This window comes from Lipotes vexillifer, unplaced genomic scaffold (assembly GCF_000442215.2).
Source record: "Lipotes vexillifer unplaced genomic scaffold, Lipotes_vexillifer_v1.1 scaffold1288, whole genome shotgun sequence".
NCBI classification, from domain to species: domain Eukaryota; kingdom Metazoa; phylum Chordata; class Mammalia; order Artiodactyla; family Lipotidae; genus Lipotes; species Lipotes vexillifer.
In genome coordinates this window covers 823,221-850,481 of record NW_006776097.1, presented here as the reverse complement: position 1 = coordinate 850,481, position 27,261 = coordinate 823,221, and positions in this window count along the sequence as shown.

Sequence of the window (27,261 nt, the reverse complement as noted above, 5' to 3'; positions counted from 1 at the left end):
GAAAAAAAAAAAAAAAAAAAAAAAAAAAAAGCCCACGAGAGCATGCAACAACAACTAGTTGGACATTTTCCCTTAGCTCCTGCGCAGGATTTTTTCTGAGTGCTCAGAATGAGAAAGATTCATCCTCTGTCAGAGAGGCATACATGTGATAACTAACCAGAAACAGGAGGAAGAGGGCGCCGACACTTCATGTGTGCTCCATGCTGGACACTTACAATTACCTCATTTAATGCTGACAAATAACCCCCTGATGGGCGTATGTTGGACCAATGAGGTAAGCAAGGCTTAGAGATATCAAATAACTCTTTCAAGTTCACGCAGCTAGTAAGGGGTAGAACAGAGACTTGAACCCATGACTCCAGAGTCCATGCTCGTTTCACCAGGTCTCCCAGGATGTCAACCAGACCTCCGCCACCTCTAAGGGTGCCCTGGTGAGGGAATCTGGAGACAAGGGTTTAATTCCTGGCTTGACCAACCAAGTAATTTAGGCCAATTTATCCTTTTAAGGGTTTTTCTGACTCCACTCAAAATATAATTGTACTCTGCATAGCATCATAAGAACTCAGAAAGAATGAATTCATGTTTATAAAGTACTATGTAAAGCCTAAATATACTCTTATTTTTAAAATATTCTTATATACAGATAAAAATTATACTCTCAAAACGACATTCTAGCACCCCAAACTAAGATTAGATTTCAGTGTCTCCATTTCTTGACTAACCAGACACCAAATAATATCATTCCAAACAGCATAAATAATGGTTTTTTGGAGCCTAGAAAATAAATGTCAATACTTGCGGTAGTTTCTGAGAATTTAAAAGTGCTAACCCCAAAATAAATATATATGAGGGGGAGAGGTAATACAACCCAGGCCAATAAATATTCATCTAAAATGCTCACATAGAAAACATGTAGGAATCTAAGTGTGTTGATTCAAAAGGAAGAAAATAACTTGATGCTAAGATTGAGCTGTGATAGGACTTTAACTTAGGGCCGTCCTGACTGCCTGTGATGACACTGCTCATCTTTGCTCAAAAAGTCAGGGCCAGGCAGGAAACTCACACGTTTGTAGGGAGATGGAAATGCACTCCCCATGTCTGAAACAGCCTTCTTTTTACAATCATGATAAACTGGGGGTGGGTTGCACTAATATAGGTGCTACAACCACAGTCGTGTCATTCTATATTCCCAGAAATATTAAATATACCTGGAAACTATAGCTAATCCATAATCTTCCTTATCAAAATGAGGCAGAGTCAAACCACCACTAGAGGTCTGGTTCTAAAGGTCCTAAGTGTTGGTAATCCAAGCCTAGAATGTTCCAGATTCACCAAGCGCTGAGTCACACTTCCTCCTGTGTTAGCAAGGCTACCTGCAGTGTATGCTATGGACCTGCCACAGTCCTTATTTTCTGAGCCTTAGTGTGAGGGTTAGTTTTAGGTGTCAACTTGGTGAGGCCATGGTAGCAAGATATTTGATCAAACAGTACGCTAGATGTCTCTGTGAAGACATTTTTAAAGCAGAGATTAACAGTTAAACCAGGAGACTTTGAGGAAAGCAGGTTGGCCTCCACAATGTGGGTGGGCCTCATCCAATCAGTTGAAGGCCTCAATAGAAAAAGACTGCTCTCCCCAGAAGAACAGGGAATTTACCAGCAGACTCAAATATACCAGTCCCAGACTTGAGTTTGGACTCAAACTGCAACCCTTCCCTGAGTGTCCAGCCTGCCGGACTACCCTGCAGATTTTGGACTTGCCATACTCATGTGAGCCAATTCTTTAAAATGAATCTTGATAAGATGATAGACGGATGGATGGATGGATGGATAGATAGATAGATAGATAGATGATAGATAGATAGACACACATCCTATTGGTTCTGTTTCTCTGAAGAACCCTGACTAATACATTGGTTAGAATCACAGAACAGACAGTGACACTAAAAGGGCCTGAAGAGCATTTGCAAAGTGGTTTGTCTTCCAACACCTGCAAGATTTGGCCACACGTACCTTACAGATATCTCAAAGGTAATAGGTCCCAAACCAAGAGGCAAGGTTCAAATTCTGGCTGTGCCATTTCTTAGCTGTGTTACTTGAGGATATTACCTGACATCCCTGTGTCTCAGTGTCCTCTTCTGCCAAAGAATAATAGTACTTACTGTGTAAGGCCATCATAGGGATAAAATAAGTTATACATGAAGCATTTAGAAGCACACCTGGCATAGTATAAGGGCTCATTAGATGTTGTCCTAATCCCCTCTCAAACACCACTGGGCAATGCTCACTATCGCCCAAAAAGTCAGGGCCAGGCAGAAAAGTCCCTTACTCCTAGTAGGATGGGAACGCACTCCGCAGATCTGAAAGAGCCTTCCTGTTACTTTCCCTTGTACTCCTGCCCTAGTAGAAGCACCCCAACCATAGAGACACAACACCTAACTCATCTTATCTTCACCTTCTCCCTTTCTCTCACCAAAGTCGACTCAGCCTCAGAACTTATTGAGTCCATGTCCTCAAGATCTTTTCTGTCTGTGCTGCATTTATTCATTCCACAATCACTTACCGACCACTATTTCTGAGCCTGACACTGGTTGTGAATACAAAGATAAGTAAACAAAGGCTGAGTACTGTACAGCGGAGGGGACTTTGCATCCCCATTGCTCCTGCCTTTGGTCATTCTCAACCCTCCTCTCCCTTCTTCCTAAGCAGGTTTCCAGTCTCTCTCCCGACAAGCCATCCTTCACTGTGACACTTCCCAAAACTCAAGTCAGTTGCTTCTCTTGGCCTCGAGAATAAAGTCCACGACTGTCCCCAAACAATCTCTCTTTCATCATCTCCCAAGATTATTCTCCACAGTGGGCTCTGACCACTGCCCCAGAACACTGTGCTCCTAGGTGCCCTGTGACCTGCTCCTGCAGCTGGCCCCTCACTCTGATCACCTGCCCAATGCCTTCCTTGACTTTCCCAGTCAGAAGCCCCTGCATTTAACATTCCAGCTGTCATTAATGTAGCTGAGGCCTGGCTTGAACCCAGGCCATCTTCACTCCAGGATATAGACAGGGCCTGGGCAAGTCTGGAGGGCCCCTGGGATAGGTCTGCCAAGGTTCTAGTACATGAGGGTCTGGGGAGCCTCCTGGGAAATGAACTCATCCTCACGGGAGAGAGTCCAAGTCACACAAATACGTTCCAAGGACAGTCAGCCAGTGTCCGAGGAGGGGCTCAATTTGAGTACAGCAGGGTGTCTGCCACTCAGCTTGCCCTTGGCCAAGATCACAGGGACGCATGCCTGAGTCATGCAGTAATCCATTTGCACTTAACAAACATTTAGTGAGCTCCTACTCTGAGTCAGGCGCTGGACTGGGCACTGGGAATACACAAGTGAGCAAGACAGACCCATTCTCGACCTTAGGGAACTGAAAGCCTAGTGGGAGTTCTAAATAAAGGGGAGCTCCTATGTCAGAAGTGGGTGGTTTTGGTTTGCTGTTGTTGTTGTTTTTGCAGTTTTTTAAATTTTAACTTTTATTTGTAATTTGAATTCCTGGAGGACTGGGAGAATAGAAGGCACCTCTGATTTGTGGTCTATCCGTGAGAGTGTAACAGAATTAGGGATAAAGGATGATCTTCCCTCTTGATGTGAAAGTTGGGGAAGGCTGAGGCAAGAAATGGCTCAATGGTGTGAGACTGGAGCTGGACCAGCCAGAGAAGAAACAGGAAATGGCATTATCGTCCACAGCATCCAAGCATCTGGGGTGACCGGCAGCCCACCTCCACAGCAGGAGCAGAGGAAGCAGCATTGGGAAGGGGTGTGTCTGGAAGCTCTGTGGTCCTGTGCGGGTCAGGACCCTATTTCCCCCTCAAGAGCATGTCTTAGGGAAATCAGCATTTTTTTCACTTCTCATCCACCAATTTGTCATTTCTATAAGGGCAGGTACTGTATCTTACTGTTTGAAGAATCAAATCAGTAACTACCCAAAAGTAGGTATGGAACAAAGTTTTGTTGAATTAAAATGAATGTGAAGGATGTTCGTAGCAGCACAACTTACAGTAGCCAAGATATGGAAGCAACCCAAGTGCCCATCAACAGATGATTAGATTAAGAAGATGTATTGTATACAGAGAATGGAATATTACTCAGCCATGAAAAAGAATGAAATAATGCCATCTGCGGTAACATGAATGGACCTAGGGATTATTAGGCTTAGCAAAATAAGTCAGACAGAGAAAGACATATACTTCAAATACTCTACAATATCACTTATATGTAGAATCTAAAAAATAATACAAATGGATCTATATGCAAAACCGAAACAGACTCACAGATACAGAAAAAAAAACCTAGTGGTTACCAAAGGGGAGAGGGAAGCGGGGAGGGCCAAATTAGGGGTATGGGATTAACAGATACAAGCTACTATATATAAAATAGATAAGCAACAGGGATATACTGTATAGCACAGGGAACTATGCCCAGTATCTTAAAATAACCTATAATGGAATATAATCTGTGAAAACACTGAATCACTTTGCTGTACACCTGCAACTAACACAATATTATAAATCAACTATACTTCAATTTTAAAAAAAGAAAAGAAAATGAATACAGAGAACTTTCATTTAAATAAAATAGCCAAGACTATACAAACATGCAGAGGAAGAAATGCAGAGAATAATTAGAATTACGTGGGGTTTTCCACCCATTATATCATAAAGCAAATTTTGCACTCATTCTTCATTTCACTTTGGAGGCCCAAGTCAGAATTAAAATGGAGTCAATTTGTTGCTGGTCATTTTACATTAGCTCTTTGTTGTTACTATAAGAATAATACATTCTCACGAGGAAAAAATTAAAAGTCTGGTGAAGGATGGAGAGGGGACAGTAAAAGTGGATGCCACACAAATCCAGGGTAGAATATTCAGTGGTGGGATTGAATAGAATTATATCATTTGGAAAACCCAGAACAACATTTCTCCTCCTACTTCTCTATACTTCAGGTACAGTAATCCACCCCCATCACCTGGGACAGAGACGGAAATAGGAACAAAGTGATAAGGTGACTTTCTCACAGTCTCACACATCAGCTGGCTTCAAAAATCCAGACTAGTGTAAGAGTCAGCTTGATTTCCAGACAAAAGGATTTGAACATCCTCGGTTCAGCCCCAAAAGCCTTGGCCCTTCTGAAGCCACTCATCACAAATTCCAGACATAACCTGCTGGAATTTGTCAGTGAGAATGAAGGTTGCAACAAGAGCCAAGCTAGTCAACGGGGATGCCAAGTTCATTTTCGTTCATTGTTTCCTGAGGAAGTAACAAAACAAAAACAAATTATTAAGATGGAACATGGTCATTTTTAATCACTCTCTGCTTATACAATGATAGAGAAAAAGGGTGCTATAGTGAAAATAGGACAAGGAGACAGAAATACTAGACCTGCTTCACCGCTGAGTAGCTGGGCAACCTACAGCAAATGGTTTAACTTTCTAAGCTGCTGTCTTCTCTTTGGCAAAAAAGAAGCACTAAGTCCTACCCTGCCTCGCTCATGAAGCTGCTTATGTAAAGACAGATGACTTTCTGTTTTTGAAAACTCTAAAGAGTGGTAGAAATGGAAGGTATGAAGCCTACATCACTCTGCAATATTATACCAAAGGGTCTTAGACCTTTTTTCCCTGTATTTTCCCTTAGAGGCTCCCCAACATGCTCCACCCTCAACTTAACCCCCACTGCTTCCTACTATCACAGCATCCTCCCTCTGGCAGGATTCTCTTATTGCTGGAAAAAGTGCCCAATACCCAAGGATCACTCAACACAAGGTCAAGAGCTGACTATCAGCAAGAAAGAAAGGCAGACCAAAGAAACGAAGACCACATGAAAGGAAAACATTTTGCTTTCAAGACTCTGCCTATAAAGTCCACAGGAAGGTGAGTATAACATTAAAAACTCTGGCTGCTAGAGTTAGGATGGTGGAGGGTGCAGGATATTTGCTAGTGTGACACAGAGTCCAGAGGGGAAGTTGTCCCAAGAAAAATCCAGGCAGGTGTAATGCACTGGCCCTAGAGCCAGACTACAAGGGTCATTTAACACTATGTGACCTTTAGCAAATCTGTGTCCTTCCATGCCTTAAAAGGAAGATGATAATGATGGCACCTACTCCTTACGGCTTCTGTGAGGATTCAGTGAATGAACATGGATGGGACACTTAGCACTGCAGCTGAGCAAGTTAAGTGACATGTGTTGACGGTGCTGATGGTGGTGGTGGTGGCAATGGCGTTGGTGGTGGTTTTGACCACACCGGCCCTGCTCCCATGTAAAGCTAGGAGACAGAGCGGAGCAGAGAAAGGAGTGCCCCAGGAAGAGGAAACCAGCCTCTGCTTTCTGCAGAGGGCACACTGAAGGAAACCAGATGTCTTAGTCCATTCAGGCTGCTATAATAAAAATACCGTAAACTGGGTGCTTAAACAACAAATATTTGTTTCTCACAGCTCCAGAGGCTGAAAGTCCAAGATTAAGGTGCCATCAGATTCAGTGTCTGGTGAGAACTTGCTCCCTCGTTCATAGATGGCTATCTTCTCATGTGGTGCAAGGGGCCCATATGTGTTCTCATATGGTACAAGGGTGAGAGAGCTCTCGAGTCTCTTTTATAGGGCACTGATCTCATTCATGAGGACTCTGCCCTCATCACCTAATCACCTACCAAAGGCCCCTCCTAACACCATCGCCTTAGGAGTTAGGGTTTCCGCATATGAATTGGGGGGAGGGGAGGACAGAAACATTGAGTAGAGCACCAGGCTTCCTCAAGATTAGGGCAGGCAGAGGTCTTTTTTTTTTTTTTTTTTTTTAATGGGAGTTAATAGACGCTTCCTAATAACCCTGCCACCTTCAAACATGCCCCTCAAATACACACTTTTTGATGGCATTTAGCAGTAACACATTTCCCCCCCTTATTTGTAAATATATGTTCATCATAGAAGATTTGGAAAACAGAAATATTTTAAATAGAAATTGCCTAGGATTCCATAACCCCCAGATAACCATTGCTAATAGTTTTGTGAATTTACCTGCAGCTTTTCTCCCCTTAATTGAATATATATTTTATTTTATTTTATTTTTGGCAGTGCTGCGCAGCTTACAGGATCTTAGTTCCCTGACCAGGGATTGAACTTGGTGAAAGTGCCGAGTCCTAACCACTGGACTGCCAGGGAATTCCCTTGAGTATATATTTTAAACTGAGGTCATACTGTATATAGAGTGATATACTTTTCCATTTAATATTTGGTGAGAAGGTGTATGAGTATTTTACTTTTATTATGGAACACGATTTTTTATTATTTATTTATTTATTAAAATTTATCTATTTATTTTTGACTGCATTGGGTCTTCGTTGCTGCGTGCTGACTTTCTCTAGTTGCAGCGAGTGGGGGCTCCTCTTCGTTGTGGTGCGTGGGCTTCTCATTGCCGTGGCTTCTCTTGTTGCGGAGCATGGGCTCTAGGCACACAGGCTTCAGTAGTTGCAGGACGCGGGCTCAGTAGTTGTGGCACACAGGCCCCAGAGCGTGCGGGCTTCAGTAGTTGTGGCACATGGGCTCAGTAGTTGCAGCACACAGGCTCTAGAGTGTGTGGGCTTCAGCAGTTGCGGCTCGTGGGCTCTACAGCACGGGCTCAGTAGCTGTGGCACACGGGCTTAGTTGCTCCGCGGCATGTGGGATCTTCCCGGACCAGGGATCAAACCCGTGTCCCCCGCATTGGCAGGCGGATTCTTAACCACTGCGCCACCAGGGAAGTCCCAGGCAGAGGTCTTACAATAATAAATTAGAAACAACAAGAACCCAGGTTATAGAAACAGGGTCTTTTTAGACTGTGAACTTTGCACAACTTCATTCGGACAGACTGAGAAGTCCTGGTGATTTCCACTGAAACCCTCATAAAGGGAAGAGCCCGTTCCGGTGCACACGAGCACACAGGGTACAGAGGAGTCGGGCTCAGAGAAGAGCCTCTGGGACAAGGAAAAGCCAAAGCCAAGAAAGAAAAGAAACCAAGGCACATGGAACCAGGGAGAATGATTAGCCTGACTCCTCTCCACTGAAGGGGTTCCTGCATTCACAGTGAGGAGAGACAAGTTAATACCAAGTTAATACTCTTCACATACTTAATATTGTTCTTTTGTTTTATTAGGACATTTGTTTAAGCTAACTGTTTAGTAAAGTGTTTACAGCTTATCCCATAGTTTGGGTTCTTTCATGAATTGCTTTCATTCGTTCATTCAGCTGGTATTTATGGATTGCTACAAAATTCCATACCCTGTGCTCAGGAATGGGAGTACAGAGCCTACAGCTTAGCAGGGGAGATAGAATGGTAAACAACATTTACAGTGCAGACTCAAGTTCTACATGGGTACTAAGTACCTGGCTAGGGACGCACTGGAATGCTTAGAAGGGTACATCATGAAGGACCCTGAAGCCTGATTAAGGAGCTTACACTTTATTCTGGTTAAGGGAGCCGTTGAAAGATATATTAATTAAATGTTCCACCAATGTAACATTCTCACATTGGGTGAACCCCAAATACCTCATCTAGATTCTGGCACTCAGAATGAACTAAATTAAAACCTCCCCCTTGAAAAATCACTACCACCCAAAGATTATGCCTTTTGGGGATAAGTTACATTATCCTCAACCAACAACAGTACAGAGCCAGGCAACGGCTACCTTGAGATTCCTGAAACAGGTAAAACTTCACTCAGGTAGACTGAAACCCAGAAAAATTATCTTTTTTAAAAAGACAAGAATCATATTCAGGCAAGCGAAGCCTTCATTTACTGTAAGATTCCCAAGATTACCCAAATCATAAGATCAGAGATGCCCAAGGCCAGGGCTTTGAATAAAAAAAAAAAAAGAAAGAAAGAAAGAAAAAAATTGACTACTAAAATTTTGAAGGCAAAAGGAAGGAATTTGAGTCATTTTAGTAGTAAAAATAGAGTATGCTGGATGGAGGCCAGCCACCCATTGTAATAATCAAGAAATTACTCTTTCAGTGTTTAAGGGATCATGTCAAAATTCATGCTAGAAATATTTGTTTTATTTCCTAAAATCCTATGAAGGAGTCTTTCTCAACTACAGAGTTTCTACAAAGAAGGGGCTTAAGGCCAATAACCTTCTTGGAAGAGATTTGTCCTGAAGCTACATCTGTGTAGCTAGGACACTGTTTTTATTCAGATTGTATGTTTATTTGTAATGGCTTAGAGATTAAATAAAGGCAGCTAGAATACTCCTAAACTACCCTCTTGTGATGTCACCACCACTTAATAAATGTGGTATGTCCCACTGAGGGTAATTAACCTGAGGCTAATAAATGACCGATAGGGAAATTAAGGCTGTTCCTCGAAGAACATGTGACCATACTGAAGTCATTTTGTCCATTGATACCTTCTTCCCATTCTATGGGGATAATCTCTGCATCTAGGAATGAAATGGAAGAACAAATGCCATTAGCTGTGGGTGAGACATTCAGTGTGAGGTAAATGTGGACAGCACTGGGACAATTCACTTCATCTCATTCCACCCGCTAAGGTCTGCCTGGTGCTGAAAATTCCCACATTTTTTTAAACTTTTTTGAGTGAAGGTATTAAAAGCTACTATGAAAATGCACATTTTATCTGGGAGGGGTGGCACATTGAGTCATTAGTAATAACAATTACTCAAATGACTTCATCAAGTTCAACTCCCGTCCAATTACTGGGCAGTTTCCAGGGTAACAGTAAAGACGCCTTTTGATCCTGGGGAGAAGGCCAGAGGATGTCTGCCTGAAAGACAGACTCTGGGTGTGGGCCCAGGAAGACATGAAAAAGAACCTTACTGCTTCCCCATTTTGCTGGGACTGGCCCAGTCTCATTGTTTGAGTGGTTTGGGCTGAGATCATGAGAATAATTCTGGCTAGAGCGAATTGCTTTATTGTAAACTTCAGGCCGTGTGAAGAGACTGGATTAAGAAGTGCCTGGGTTACACATTCACCAACTATGTGAATTTATATGTTTTACTTAAAGTCTTAGAGCCTCAGTTTTGCATAAAAAGTGGGAATAATAATATAGGCCTCACAACTTCAGAAAGCTCCTGTGAAAATCAAGTCAATTGATGAATGTGAGAGTACTGTGCAAATAAAAGAGGGTTAGTCAAAAGGCCATGTTTGATCCGGCAATCACTTTCCTTGGTATTTAACCCAAGTGAGTGGAAAACTTATGTCCACCCAAAAATCTGTGCACAAATTGGCAATCATGAAATTGCCAATATTTGGAAGCAATAAAGATGTCCTTCAATAGGTGAATGGATAAACAAAATTTGGTACATCCATACAGTAGGATATTGTTCAGCAATAAAAAGGAATGAGCTATAAAGCCATGTAAAGGCAGGGAGGAACCTTAAATGATATTGCTAAGTGCAAGAAGTCAATCTAAAAAGGGTACATACTATACGATTCCAACTATCTGACATTCTGGAAAAGGTAAAACTCGGGAGACAGTAAAAAGACCAGTGGTTGCCAGGGGTTTAGAGGGAGGAAAGGATGAATACGTGTAGCACAGAGGATTTTCAGGGCAGTGAAACTATTTTGTATGACACTGTAATGCTGGCTACATGTCATTATGCATTTGTCAAAACCCACAGAATGTACAACACAAAGAATGGACCTTAACATAAACTACAAACTTCAGTTACTAATAATGTATCAAAGGACCATGTTACTCCTGATTAAAACCCTTCAGTGGTACCCCATTGCCCACCTAAGAAAGCCCATGCTCTGCACAAGAGCAACCAAAGCCCTCTGTCATCTGGTCCTTTGCTCTACCCATCCAGGATTACTAGTTCCCTAAATAAACTCTCATGTTCATCTGAGGTTTTTGCCTGCCTGCCCAACAACCACTTTTTCTTCTTCTGCTAACATCATCCATTTTCCTTCAGGAAGCAGCACTCAGTCCATCCTCAGTTTATGTGGTTTGCTAGGAGCTGCTCCACCACACTCATATTCTGCGTTGGACATATGTCCAATCAGAGGTCATCTAGACATTTTAACTGGAACCATTAGGGAAAACAAGCTATCTTTTCATGGGGCATCTCAGAAACTAGTTTGAAACCCGAATTTTTGTTGCCATCTCTGCCAGGATCTGGGAAGATCCTGCCTAAATGAAGCCAACAGAAAGAATGAATCCTGGAGAAAGCAAGAACCTCAGGCATAATGGCATCCAATGAGTGCCTGGATCCAGCTGCTTCTGAAGCGGGCCCTGCATTTCCCACCCCTTTTAGACTTTTCAAGCCAACGAATACGCTCTTCATGTTTAAACCCATTTGAACTGGTCTTCTATTATCTTACAACCATGCGTCACACAAGGAGGATGCTTTTCTGTGTTTCATTCTGTTTCTTCTCCTCATCACACCCTTGTGGTCTGATAAACACCTTTTCACTCTTCAAGATTAAGTTCTAGGGAATTCCCTGGCAGTCCAGTGGTTAGGACTTGGTGCTTTCACAGCCGTGGCCCAGGTTCAATCCCTGGTCGGGGAACTTAGATCCCCCAAGCCGCACGGTGTGGCCAAAAAAAAAAAGATTCAGTTCCAGCACCACCTCTCTATGAATCTTTCTAGACCAGTCCTCACGTCCACTCTAGTTAGGAAAAGCTCCTCAATCCCTGGAGCTTCCACAGTACCCTGTGCTGACTTCCAGCAGAGTATGCTATCTCTTATTTACACTCATCACGCTTCATTGTCTATGTGACTGTAAGCCCCTCGGTCCTTCAAAGGGAGGTGTCATAGTTTGGCATCCCCAGCACTTTCTGAATGCTAATTGAACGGAAAAGACATTATCAAAACAGGAGTTTGTGGGAAGAAGGGCAACAAAAAGGAGTGAAAAAGAACAAGCAGGAGAAATTGTGTCCAATCATCTAGTTTAGAAGAGAAACTGAATCTCAATAAGATGGGGGAGGGGTGATATACAGGCAGATGTGATTTACACCCCTACTACTTTCATTGCTCTAGTAGCAGTACTTACACTCTCTTTTTGCCCCATTATCACCCACACTTGGGATCTTTTCAAGTTTACTTTTTGTATTAAAAAGAGACAGCTTTCTAATGTGGCAGAGATAGCTAGTTCTCCTTCAGTATCAGTTCTCTTCTTCTATAGTAATAGAACCCCTGATATTTTGCTGGGCACAAGGATGCCCAGAAGTAGAACTACATACCCCAGACTCCCTAGCAGCTATGTGTGGCCCTATGATTATTTTCTGGCCAATGGAATATGAGCTGAAGTGGTGCATGCAACTTCCTAAAGAGTAAACAGTTGTTTTCTTCCCCATTTTTTCCACTCCCACAAGCTGGATGCATGAGCCATTCTGGACTCTGAGGATGAGAATAAGATGAAAAGAGGATGGGTCCCTAACGCCACCATATCAGTCCTGGACCATGATACCAGATACCAGAACCATTACGTGAGAGAGAAAACAAACTTCTAACTTATTTAAGCCTATGATTAGACGGTCTCTATTTCAACTGGCAAGCTCATATCGTTATACAACTTCTTGGTCTATCCTGTGTTTTTTTCCTTTTGCTTTGTTTGTTTGTTTTTTAATAAATTTATTTATATATTTATTTTTGGCTGCGTTGGGTCTTCATTGCTGCACGCAGGCTTTCTCTAGTTGTGGCGAGCGGGGGCTACTCTTCGTTGCCTTGCACGGGCTTCTCATTTCTCATTGCGGTGGCTTCTCTTGTCGCGGATCATGGGCTCCAGGCACAAGGGCTTCAGTAGTTGTGGTTCACGGGCTCAGTAGTTGTGGCTATTGGGCTCTAGAGAGCAGGCTCAGTAGTTGTGGCGCACAGGCTTAGTTGCTCCACGGCATGTGGGCTCTTCCCGGACCAGGGACCGAACCCGTGTCCCCTACATTGTCAGGCGGATTATTAACCACTGTGCCACCAGAGAAGTCCCCCTCCTTTTGCTTTGAATTGAAACTATTAGAATTCAAAGTTCCCAGTGGCCAGAAGGAGCCATCACAAGTGAAATCCATGATGGTTCTCCATCTCCCAGTCTTTCAACTGTTTTCCAGCAATCACATATATCCTCTGAAAAAAGCCCCAGTGCTCTGCATGATCAGATTGGTTTCAAAAGTGCATTTGCCTAAAATACACTGATAGGACCATCAGACTTGGATACGAGGAAACCTACAAATACCAACAAGTTGTTCATGACAATATACTTTTATAGTAGTTAAAAATCAAAAACACCCCCAATATTCAACAACGGGGAAATTGTCAAGTAAATGTGAGTACAGGCAGTTCCTGTCTTACGGTGTTTCGACTTTACAACGGTGCAAAAATAGGCAGTCAGTAGAAACTGCTCTTCGAATTTTGAATTTTGATATTTTCCCAGGCAAGTGATTATGCTGTACCATCCTCTCTACAAATCACTATGCTGGGCAGGGCAGAGCTCCCGTCAGCACACGATCACGAGGGTGAACAACTGATTCACTTACAACCACTCTGTGCCATTACAACCATTCTGGTTTTCACTTTCAGTACAGTATTCAGTAAATTACATGAGATATTCAACACTTTATTATAGGATAGGCTTTGTGTGAGATGATTTTGCCCAACTGTAGGCTAACGTTAAGTGACCTGAACACATTTAAGGCAGACTAGGCTCAGCGATGATGTCTGGTCGGTGAGGCATATCAAATGTGTTTTCAACTTACAATATTTTTAACTTAAGATGGGTTTATGGGGACATAACCCCATTGTAAGTCAAAGAATGTCTGTATATTTCCTGTGTTTAATACAATGTAGCCATTAAAACTAACATTTACGAAGAGTGTGTAATGGTACAATGAAAAGAGATAAAAGGCAGGATATGAAACTGTAAACACGGTATGATCTCAAATATGTAAAAAAGACTGAAAAGAAAATAACAGTCACAACAGAACACTATCATGTGTTAAGCACTTACTGCCTTCCAGGCACTCTGCTAAGCACTTTACATGCATTTTCTCATGTAATCCCCAAGGGCCTATGAGGTAAGTACAATTATTATTTCAATTTTATTAATGAGAAGACAGACTTGATGAGATTAAGCAACTTTCCCCAAATTTCACAGAACACAAACTCTAGTGTATCTGACACCAAAGGCCATGCTCATTATCTCTCTTGCCAGCAAACTTTTTCACGAGGTTTTAAAATGATTTTTAAAGCATCTTTCTGCTTTTCTTTCGTTTCTGAATTCTCTAAAAGTAGTATTATCTTTCTAACTGCAAACATACATACAAAATACTTAATTTTTTCAAAAAATGAACAAGCACCCAAATACAAACAAAACATTTTGCTTCTTCCTAAAATGGAGTGTTTGAGTGGCACTGCAGAGCCTCAGAGAAGAGCCAGGATAAGTGAGCTGAAAACTGAGTGGGGTCAGAATTCTCAAGTTTCTTCATTCACCTTTCACCAAAGTCCCATTACCATAAACAAGGAGAGTCAATAGTACACCACCTCTGAGGGGTCATGACTCCTCTGAGAATATGCTGAAAGCTGTGGACCCTCTTCCCAGGACAATGCGAGAAGCACGTGCATGCATCTGCACACACCAGGGCTTCCCTGGTGGTGCAGTGGTTAAGAATCTGCCTGCCAATGCAGGGGACATTTGTTCAAGCCCTGGTCCGGGAAGGTCCCACATGCCACGGAGCAACTAAGCCCGTGCGCCACAACTACTGAGCTTGCGCTCTAGAGCCCAGGAGCCACAACTACTGAGCCCATGTGCCACGACTACTGAAGCCCGTGCGCCTAGAGCCTGTGCTCCGCAACAAAAGAAGCCACCGCAATGAGAAGCCCTCGCACTGCAATGAAGAGTAGCCCCCGCTCGCCGCAGCTAGAGAAAGCCGCATGCGGCAACAAAGGCCCAATGGAACCAAATAAACAAATAAAATATGGAAACATTGAAAAAAGTCCTAGCATTTCAAAACAGCCACTGGTTACATTAAAAAAAAAATTGTGTGCACACATTCTGCACACAATTTTAGTAGATCAACAGATGCAACATGCCTATGGGTGTGTCCCAGGTAAAGGGTCCCTGACGTAAGGTAACATAAGTCCACTTTGTTGAAACTCTGCTCCAACCCTTGCATCGTTGTCCACACAATAAACTGTGGATGACGGTGTTGATTACCAAGATGCCTTACCATCAGGAGAGATGTGCTCTGAGGTCTTTTGTTGGTGGGAAGAGGAATTTCAGCAGATATATCTACACTCTTGACTGATTCCCTGATAAGTGCCTGGGCGTGATGCAGAGGAAAACTAACAGGCCTACACGGATATGAACTCATGAGGAAAGTCATGAGAACACCACAAGTGTACCTCCCAGGAGTATATCCCTTTACAGTTAGAAAGTCTTTTCATACCCTAGATCTCCACTGACGCCCAACAGTCCTATGAAGATAAGGTCATTAGCCCTGTTTTATATATAATGGTGGGCTCTACTCTCAACTTCATCTACAAGAGCTGACTATACTTTGGCCAAACCCCAAGCTTGATACAAACACAATCCCTTCACCATTCCAAACAGAAATCCAGTTGATTTAACCAAACATATCATATTTCTAGAACTATCAGATTCATGAAGCCCCTCAAGGGTCATCTTACACAGTACACAGCTCTGCAAAATCTCAATTAGACCTCTCCTGAGTCTCACCTCGTGCTCCACTCATCAGATCTTCCCCCTGGAAACTTTCCTTTCCCTCCTGTATTACAGAGAATAGCTTCCTTCTTTTACATGAATAACAGGCTTATTAAAGCAACTTATCAACAAAGCTAAAGTAGTAGATATTTGTGGAGTTTTAAAATTTGCTTTGTTTTGTTTCCTTATCTTGCCACCCAGCATCCACTTCCCTTTCTTGTGGGACTAGCCTTTATTTTAATTTGGGGAGCCATTTCTCCCCAATTCCCAGTGCATGTGGTCCCAGAAGAGCTGACACCATAATCATACGACTCAGTCCAAACCAATTAGAGCCTCACATTCCCCTGGTCACACTGACGGGTTTGGGAACAGATGAGTGACTCCTCAGATACAAGGATGCCCCATGAGACTTTCACTGACACTTCTGGGAGAAAGGATTTGATTTCAACAGATAGGAAGCAGAGAGGATATAAAATCTAGAGCTGCTGCCATCATCTTGCAATAAATGGAGCCTGAGACAGAAGCCACACACCAAAGATAGCTGAACGATGGTACGAAACCAAGTCTTGGTGACGTAATTTGGGCCTGATGTCAGCAATGTCTGAAGCCAACTCCAATGGGCTGAATGGTGGCCACAAAGATATATCCACCTTCTATTCCCTGGAACATGTAAATGATACCTTATATGGCAAAATATTAATATTACTTTATGAGGAAAAAAAAAACTGTCATTAAGTTAAGAATCTTGCAAGGAGTTTATCCTGGATTATCCAGGCCCTAAATGTAAGCCCATGCGTTCCTATAAGAGAGAGAGAGAGTAAATGCAGACAGAAGAGAAAGCAGACACAAAGAGGCGAAGCTGGTATGAAGATGAAGGTAGAGATTGGAGTGACACAGCCATAATCACTCCAATTGTGGTTCTAGTTGTGGTTCCAAGGAACACCAAGGAATGCCAGGTAGCCACCAGAGGCTAGAAGAGGCAAGGTCTCCCAGTGTGTCTGGAAGGAGGGCAGCCCTGCCAACACCTTAATTTGGGCTTCTGCCCTCCAGAACTATGAGACAATAAGCTTCTGTTTTTTTAAACCATCAAGGTTGCAGCAATTAGGAAACTAATTCATGAGCCCTACCACTGGACTTTTCATTTACTGAGTCAAAAAAACCCTCCCTTTTTTCCTTAGGCCATTTTAAGTTGAGCTTTTTTTGTCACTAGTAGGAGAAAGACTTAAATGACAGCTGGTCATTAAAATGAATTCCCATAACAGCCATTAAGATGATAATTTTTCTCTATCTCATTACATACATATGAGGAAATTTTTCAAAGAGATGAAATGCGACAAGCATCACAAGCACAAAATTTAAGATATCATAATGTGACTCAAACCTAGTTCTTCTGACTCCATAAGTCATGTTCTGTAGGATGTATTTAGCTCATACTTAGCAAGTATAGTAATGACTACACATATGGCTCCACCCTCAAACAATAAGGCAGACAACAGTATCATCAGCAGTGTTATTCCCTTACACTCTTTGCTCCTCAACTCATATCAAAATAGCCAAAAACTGAAGTACAGGAGACCATTTGAAGAGCTCTAGTTCTTCCATTCTGTTAGAATCTCCAAAAATCTAGGCCTAAATAAAGCCAAATCCACAGAGCATTTCTTAGTTGGACCATATCACCTTAGGCCCTTTCACAATTTACCTTCACTGTATTGCGTTTTAAGGTCATGTCCTTAACTTTTTTTTTTTCATGTCCTTAACTTTTGTGAAGAAATATCTATTACTGCTTTTACCACAAAAACATTGTTAGGATCATTACGTACTACCCATTTGAGTATTCCCTACGTAAATCTCATTTGAAGAATTTATTATATAAGTACTAGAAAAAGCTTTTTTATTTCCCCTTAAAGGACTGGTATGCTCCCACCATTCTGATAATGAGATTTATGTCACTGATGGTGTTTCCCTTTTTGCTTTGGCTGCCAGAAAGCTCACAAAGCTCAAGTCCTATTCCAGCATCTATATTAATCCTTATAGTAAGTATCCATATTCACATGCTTTTTCCTGGGTGTGGTCTTTTCCCTACATTCTTTTCCCCATCTTCTATTTAGAGTGGAAGCCTAAATAGAGTACGTAATGGTTAATCTTTTGTGTCAACTTAATTGGGCCATGGGGTGCCCAGATATATGGTTAAACACTAAATTTGGGGATATGTCTAGGAATGTGTTTCTGGATGAGATTAACATTTGAATTGGTAGACTGAATAAATATTGCTTTCTCCAATGTGACTGGGCCTCATCCAATTCATTCAAGGCCTGAATAGAATAAAAGGCTGAGTGAGAAAGAATTCTCTCTCTCTGCCTCACTGGCTTCAAGCTGGGACATCTGTTTGGATCTACTGGGTCTAGACTGCCCACCCAGCCTCCTTAATCACATACCTACTAAATGTGATTTGATACAATATATGAAATGATACATGTATACGAAATCAAGAGATTTGTTATAAGAAATTGGTATATATATATATATACATCTCCCATTGGTTCTGCAGTGGAAGCAAGGAGTCTTAACCACTAGACCACCAGGAAAGTCCCCCAATTTCCTATTGGTTCTGCTTCTCTGGAGAATGCTGACTTATACAGGGTATAATGGATAAATCATATAGGGTAAAAGTGACCTGAAAAAATACCTTATATTGCCCTAACCTGCAGTATATAATAAAGTACATATGCAAAGTTTTTACAATATGGTTACTATTTCATTCATATCCTTGAATTCGTGTGTGTGTGTGTGTATACTTTTATATGCCATATATTTGTGTGTGTGTGTACATGTATTACCACATAGTTTTTTGGGGTTTTTTTGAATTTTTGAATTTTATTGTATTTATTTATTTATTTATTTATGTGTAGTACGCGGTCCTCTCACTGTTGTGGCCTCTCCCATTGCAGAACACGGGCTCCAGACGTGCAGGCTCAGCGGCCATGGCTCACAGGCCTAGCCGCTCCGCGGCATGTGGGATCTTCCCGGACCAGGGCACGAACCTGTGTCCCCTGCATTGGCAGGCAGACTCTCAACGACTGCGCCACCAGGGAAGCCCTATTGTATTTATTTATTTGTACAGCAGGTTCTTATTAGTCATCAATTTTATACACATCAGGGTATACATGTCAATCTCAATCTCCCAATTCATCCCACCACCACCACCACCACCCCGCGGCTTTCCGCCCTTGGTGCCCATACGTTTGTTCTCTACATCTGTGTCTCTATTTCTGCCCTGCAAACCAGTTCACCTGTACCATTTTTCTAGGTTCCACATATATGCGTTAATATACAATATTTGTTTTTCTCTTTCTGACTTACTTCACTCTGTATGACAGTCTCTAGATCCATCCACATCTCAACAAATGACCCAGTTTCGTTCCTTTTTATGGCTGAGTAATATTCCATTGTGTATATGTACCACATCTTCTTTATCCATTCATCTGTCGATGCGTATTTAGGTTGCTTCCATGACCTGGCTATTGTAAATAGTGCTGCAGTGAACACTGGGGTGCATACCACATAGTTTTGATGTCTGCCGCTAGCCACATCCCTTTAAAGATGATTCCTTCCAAAAGATAAGAATTAATATTTACATACCACTTTACACTTGACAAAGCTTCCACACCCTCAAACTTTATTTTAATCCTCACATTTTCCATTTTCAAGCAAGGAAAATGAGGCTCAGAAAGTCCAAGGAATTCTCCCAGCCCCCTCTACTAAAAAACATCAGCTCTGGAGTCTGAACCAAAATCTTCTGAAGCCAAAAGATCCTTGGACTGGTTGGAGGAAGTACTGATCCAAGAGAACAGAATGTGATCCTTACCTTTTAAGGGAGCCCCTTGATACCACCTCAAGTATAACAACCCTCAATTCGAGTGTTATGTGTACTTGAATTACTGCCCATAACAGAAAATAATAAGATCTTTGAACCTCTGGTCACCTTCTGGTTCCACAAAGGAGCTCAGCAATGAAGCCAAAGGGCCTTCATTGCTCATCCCTCCAGGGCCACACTAGCCTAAATGGAACTTTCCTGAGAATTAGGAAGGCTCTCAGGGACTTGAGGTGCCCTGTGTCCTGGTCTACTTAGCTGGTGACCTCAGGCCCCACGTGCCCCAGCCAGAAGTCTTTGCTAGTGCTAGGCAGCCTTGACATTGAACTTCACCACCCTGAGCCCCTTTCATTCTCTTCCTCCTTCCTTTCATATTCTTTCCCCTTTCTCCTCTCTCATTGTTTCCCTTCCTACTCCCCCATCTACTTTAGGGTGGCCCTTCCAAGGCCACAGCTAGGCGTGACATCCAGTTGGCTCTCTGACCCTTATCCTACCATGCTCACCCTGGAATTCAGAGCTTTCTTCTGAGGGTGGTAATCCCAGCACAAGCATCTTAGTCTCAAACATTGAGTCCTCCCTTGAGAATGCTGCCAAAATTACAAGCAAAATAAGAATCTTCACCGGCACTCCTAGAAGCTAGCCCCTGGCCTGTACAATCTACCTCCATTCTTGATGCACTGATTGGGAACCACTGCTTTCAGCCAACTGATCCAAAGATATAATGGCACTTTTAAGTGCCAACAAATATTGGGAAATAAGTCTTAATTGTTAAAACAATTGCTGCCAGGAATCACAGCACCAGTTCATAAGGCTGGAGCTTTCAGAGCACTTTCTATATAATAGCATGAAACCATCTGTTCTGAAGCAAACCATTTCAATCATTGCTGTGTGTTCAGAGTCAATTAAATAAACCAAGGATCAAGAGAGGAAATAAGCAGCAGCCAACAAATAATTTTCACAATAGAACTGAAATGAATCAGAGCATTTAATTCAACATTCCTCCTATCCAACTGTGAAAAATTATGCAGCCTCGTGCATTTACCTTAGCCATAATATGAGGAATAAGCTTCTGTGTTCATGGAAGAACAACTCCAAGAATGGGGTGTGCGCAATTAACAGCCAAGTGACTCTCCCTTTGGCTGCACTGGGGAGTGGGAGGCAAGAAGGAGTCTTTGTCTCCCCAGCTGGCACAGTCTGGGAGCTCTCAGCAGAAGAGCTGGGACACTGGGCAGGCTCAGGCTCCTGGGAAACTTGGAGACACTGCCCTCCTACACCCCATCTGGCCACACGCTAGACTTCTTCCCAGGGCCTCGGCCTTCTGCTTAGGTCATGCTCTCCAACACCAGTTGTGGAAAGCGTTTGCGTTCTTGCCAGTTGGGGTTCTCGGCCCTTGTGCAAATGAGGTGTTGTCCCTGAGCAAACTGTGAGATAGTAATGAAGTTACCTTATCACTCAGGGTAGTTTAAGAGGCCTGTCTACCCTGAGGACACACACAGACCCTCAGGGTCTGAAGTCCCACTCAACCAAGAGAGTCTCATAGACTGATGAGCTTTCAGTAGACATGTGAGAGGAGTAATCACCTCATGCCAGCTTTAAACGGTAAGTTTAAAGATATATTCCAGGGGGCTTCCCTGGTGGTGCAGTGGTTAAGAATGCAGGGGACACGGGTTCAAGCCCTGGTCCAGGAAGATCCCACATGCCACGGAGCAACTAAGCCCATGCACCACAACTATTGAGCCTGCACTCTAGGGCCTGCGAGCCACAACTACGGAGCCCACGTGCCACAGCTACTGAAGCCCGTGCACCCTAGAGCCCGTGCTCCACAGCAAAGGGAAGCCACCACAGTGCAAAGCCCGCGCACCACAACAAAGAGTAGCCCCCGCTCGCCGCAACTAGAGAAAGCCTGCGTGGAGCAATGAAGACCCAACACAGCCAAAAATAAGTGAATAAAATAAATTTTAAAAAAAAGATATATTCCAAATGAGCGACACAGGAATACACTCATAAACAAAATAACAGAGGAAATAAAGAGAAAACGACCTCTCTGAGTGGTGAAAAAAAATGAGTATAGGAGACACTTGTAAAATCTGGATAGAAGACTGATACGCTTCTATATGAAAACTTATTTTCTTCAAAACATGTATTTTCACCTTAACCATCATTGCCTTTGAGTAAAAGATAGTTTTCTACTTCTTTATACTTCTTTAAAACTTTTTCAGGTGTTAAATAACGCACATGCAGTATTTTCATAAACAGAAAATATATGCATACTGTTAAAATGCCACAGTGCAGGTCCCCATGTTTAAAAACAATTGACATATTAGGCATAAAATATAACACCTACAATAGGTAAACAAACAACACAGAGAAACAGCATGTGATCATCTTAAAGCATCTCTGAAGAACTTCTAAACATAGCCTAATAGTCCAGAGCTGGACTGGGATGCTATGAGAATTTCCAATATAGAATCCAGAGCCCTGGGGGAGAGGAGGTTGTGTGTGGAACTCTGGACCTCACCACTGCTCCAGGCACTTTCTCTAGCCCATACCTAGGGGTGCTGGGATGGAACAGATCTGGGGAAGGGACTCCCCACTGCTTAATGAGGATGTAAGAATTCCCTAAGAAGGACGTTTCTGCCATACGAAGAAAATTAGGTCAAAAATGCAAATTAAAACAATAATAAAATGTCATTTTCACCCATCCCATTAGATTGGCAAAATGTTTAATGTTTGAAAATATCAGGTGTTGGTGAAGGTTTAGGAAATGGGTTTTCTTGGACAGTGCTAGCAGAAGCATAAGTTAATTATAGCCATTTCAGAGAGCAATTTGGATGACACTATTAATTCCTTAACTGCACACACATAAACACACACACAACTCAATCATGTCAAGTGCAGAGTTGATTATTGTAAGAATGATGCAAACAACAGTTTCCAGTCAGTCTGTTATATCACAGAAGCACAAAAATAAAGATCATGAAAATTATATCATACGAAACTGACGATCTGCTGAAATGAGAGAATGCCAAGTGATCATCGTTAAGAGGTTTTTAGCTGACTGCCTTTTGAGAACAGGAGTTAGATGGAGGATGGAAGCCAATCAACCAATTTCATTATATTCAGATTCACAACATTATAGTATCTACCCTAGAGTAACACTCACATATGAGTACAAGATTGCTCATTGGAACACTGTTTGCAATAGAATGGAAACCACCTAAAAGTCCATCAGTAGGGGATTATTTAAATTACCAAGGCTTCATACTATGAAGCAGTAAAGAAACAAGGCAATGCCTGAAAATAACACAATATTGAAGTATAAGTTAATTATACTTCAATAAAAGAAAGAGGTAAATACACATGCCAGACACAGGTTATTTCCAAGATACGTTATTGAGTAAAAATTTTTAAAACAAGCCACAAGATGATAAGTACAACTGATGCCACGCATGTAAAAATAAAATACATAAATATTCGTGGCTAAATATGCATAAGTTAATTTTTAATTTAATTTTAGAAAAATATAATTTAAATTATATATACAAGATATAAAATATAAAATTAATTTTTATAATTAAAAATTAAGAAAAATAATTCAAATATAATTTTTATATACAATTAATTTTTATCAGTTTTAGAAAAATATATACTAAAATGATAATAATAGTTACATCTGGGATAGGAAATAGGATAAAAGGCGTCAAAAGAGAATTTAACTTGATCCGTAATGTTCAGCTTTTTAAATTTACAATAAAAATGTATTCATGTATTTCCTGTGTAATCAATAGGAACAATTTTTTTTAATGTAGTTATGTTTTATTTGGTCTGTATTTTTTTTAATATCTTTATTGGAGTATAATTGCTCTACAATGTTGTGTTAGTTTCTGCTGTACAACAAAGTGAATCAGCTATACGTACACATATATCCCCATATCCCCTCCCTCTTGTGTCTCCCTATCCCACCCCTCTAGGTCGTCACAAATCACAAAGCTGATCTCCCTGTGCTATGCAGCAGCTTCCCACTAGACATCCAGTTTACATTTGGTAGTGTATATATGTCAATGATACTCTCTCACTCCGCCCAGCTTCCCCTTCCCCCCACTGTGTCCTCAAGTCCATTCTCTACGTCTGCATCTTTATTCCTGCCCTGCCATTAGGTTCATAAGTACCGTTTTTTAGATTCCATATATGTGCATTAGCATACGGTATTTGTTTTTGTCTTTCTGACTTACTTCACTCTGTATGACAGACTCTAGGTCCATCCACCTCATTACAAATAACTCAATTTCTTTCCTTTTAATGGCTGAGTAATATTCCATTGTATATATGTGCCACATCTTCTTTATCCATTCATCCAATAATGGACATTTAGGTTGCTTCCATGTCCCGGCTATTGTAAATAGTGCTGCAATGAACATTGTGGTACATGACTCTTTTTGAATTATGGTTTTCTCAGGGTATATGCCCAGTAGTGGGATTGCTGGGTCATATGGTAGCTCTATTTTTAGTTTTTTAAGGAATCTCCATACTGTTCTCCATAGTGGCTGTATCAATTTACATTCCCACCAACAGTGCAGGAGGGATCCCTAGGAACAGCAAGAAGCTCTTACAGAGACAGGCATACACCCATGTAGGCTGTACACACCACAGAAACTCCATGTATTCAAGAGTTTACTTCTTTGGCGCTTTCCCTGAGGACTCTGGAAAAAGCCACATTTAGCAGTTTCTACTCCTGCTCAGCTGTATTTTCATTCCTTTTTAAATTTCCTGTGTTTATTTAGTAAAGAAAGCTTCATACCTCAAGAAGGAGAAGACATGGGGAAGAGGAAGAGAGGGAGGAGAGAGGAAGATGATGATGAGGAGAGGGAAGGTAAGATGGGAAAACTCGGGAAAACCACACTTGCCCCATGCCCTGTGCGGAGGAAAGCGCTCCTGCCTTAGAATCCTGGCCCTCCCACTTAACAGCTGTGTCAACTTGAGCAAGTGTCTTCATTACTGGATCCTCCATTTGCTCTTCCGCAAACCAGAAAGTTAGTAAGAAAGCCTAGGTAAGTTGTCTGGCTTGGGGTCTGGTACGTAGCAGGCAGTATGGAAACATGCTTCTGATCAGGGCTCTAGGGCAAGAGAGCCTGAGGGCAAGGTGTTGGCTGGCTCTTCCACGTTGGAATATGATTAATTCCATCTGATGGAGGCTGACCAAGTCCTCCCACCTGTTACTTGACAAAGATAAGGGAAGGAGATTTCATCAGCAAACCTGAACCTCAGATCTGCAGAAACCCCCAGACATGAGATTCATCAGTTCTGTGTTTGTTGTTATCACTAGACTACACTACATTTGCAGCACTTGATAATTTGCACAGCACTTTCCTCTCCATTACCTAATGTGATTCTCACAACAACTTGGTTAGGTTATTGGGACAGATATTATTTGCATTTCCAGAGGAGGAAATTGAGGCTCCGAGAGCTGAGGGACTTGCCAGACTCAGGAGTAGAGCTGGGATTCACACTCACTTTCTTGTCCTTACAAAGCCTGTACTATTGATAATGCCGCTGCACCTCTGCACCTTACCCTCGGCCGTTCAATAAGGCAAGGTTGGGGGTGGGGTAGAGGCTAAGGAAAACCATTTCTGGATTGTCTCCCACCACCAGTTCATCACACGTCACTATCTACTTCAGAGCTGCTCCACAGAAAGGACAGCAGATCCCAGCTTCCTTTGTGGGAAAATTCTCTCTCAGTTCAACCTTGTATACAATTCTAATCACCATGCTTGAATCTCCCTTATCCATTTTAAGATATCATTCACGTCTGGCCATTGTCTGCCTTTCTCCTTGATAAAGTTTTCCTTCTTTCTCCAACTCTCCACTCCTTTCCCAAACACATGACACAGGGAAACTTTTATACTCCATATTTGTTTGGGCACCTTCTGAGTCCTTGGAGGATATTCTGAGATCATCCGTTCTATCCATGAATTGTTTTTTCCAAGATCCCCTTCTACTCTCAGAAGCAGATTGTCTCTGAATCTTCAGGGGATTAAAACAGATTTTTCTTCTCCCTATGTGTGAAGTGAACTGTGACCATTTGGCTTAGGTGGCTTTGTTCCTGACCAGCAACAAGAGGGTATTTAAGGAGGAAAATCATTTGAGCCTGTTTTCAAGAATCCAGTGTAATGTTTCAAGATTTGTATGTTCTTAGCTCCAGTCATACACACGAAGGAGGAGGAGGAAGAAGAAGAAAGAGAAGAAAGAAAAGAAAAAAAACAAAAAGAAAATAATTCCTTTTATAACAGGAAATGCTGACATTTTTAAAACAATGTATTTTTTCCACCTGTGAACTTGAAGCACTGCATCCAAATTAGAACCTATAAAAGTCCGCCCAGAGTAATGTTTCTGTAGGGTCTCTTTGCTTCAATAATATGCTAAAGTAGTTATAAATCCTTTGTCTGAAAGATGGGAAGGAAAGACCAATTTTTCATCCAGGCAACTTGGATAAGATAGGGAGCCAAATACCATAATGTCTTCATAAGCCCTTCAACAAGATGACTTAAGAGAGTGGTTTTCATTGCCAAGGCAAAGTAAAGAACTAAAGCAGTTTGCTGCATAAATTAGATGAACTTGGCCCAATTTCATAAAAAGTTGAGAATTTGGGGAATTGGGGTGAGTAGCCTCACTTTTCTGCTCCATTTGTTAGCAGATATCAAGTTCCTCTAAAAAGTAAAGTAAGCAGGTATGGATGTAGCTTACCAATATTTTTATCTCATCATTCTATAAAATTAACATTGTTGAGCATTAACTAGACTATATGCTATACATGCTATATGCTATATATGCTAGAGACTTTGCATATACCATCTCACTTAATTCTCATGACACATCCTCAGAAAAAAAAAATACATCAACCCTGATTTGTAGTTGGGGAAACTGATATTCCAAGAGAGCTTCACTAAGCTGCCCAAGACAACAGAGCCAGAGGGTAGCAAAGAAAGGATTTGAACTCAATTCTGATCTCTCTCTCTCTCTCTATCACACACACACACACATGAGAGCACGCACACATGCCATTTTGTATTATATGCATCAAAAAGAAAGCACAGGGCTTCCCTGGTGGCGCAGTGGTTGAGAGTCCGCCTGCCGATGCAGGGGACACGGGTTCGTGCCCCGGTCCGGGAAGATTCCACATACCGCGGAGAGGCTGGGCCCGTGAGCCATGGCCGCTGAGCCTGCGCGTCCGGAGCCTGTGCTCCGCAACGGGAGAGGCCACAACAGTGAGAGGCCCGTGTACCGCAAAAAAAAGAAAGAAAGAAAGAAAGAAAGAAAGTACATAACTGTTGGGAACTCTATGTATGAAACAATATAATGAGTATATTTTTACAATGGTTAAGTGGGAGGAGTTTATATTTGTGACATGAGTTGTCATGAAATCATGTAATGAATTCAACCTATATATCCGTGAAAGAGACTCCCCATTTCATTCTGTCTTACAGAAAACAAAGGTTAGGTGACTTGGTATAGAGAGTCACAAGTCAAATGAGAACTAAGACCAAAGATACCTGAGTTTTTGGCTCTCTGACCTTGTTTTAAACATGTATGGCTTATCATTATAAAACACAACCTCATTATAAAAGACAACCTCACAGATTTGGATATTGTAGATTTGGATATTGTAGACTGTACTTTTTATTGACTGATCAGCAAACTCAGCTTAAGACAGAGGAAGA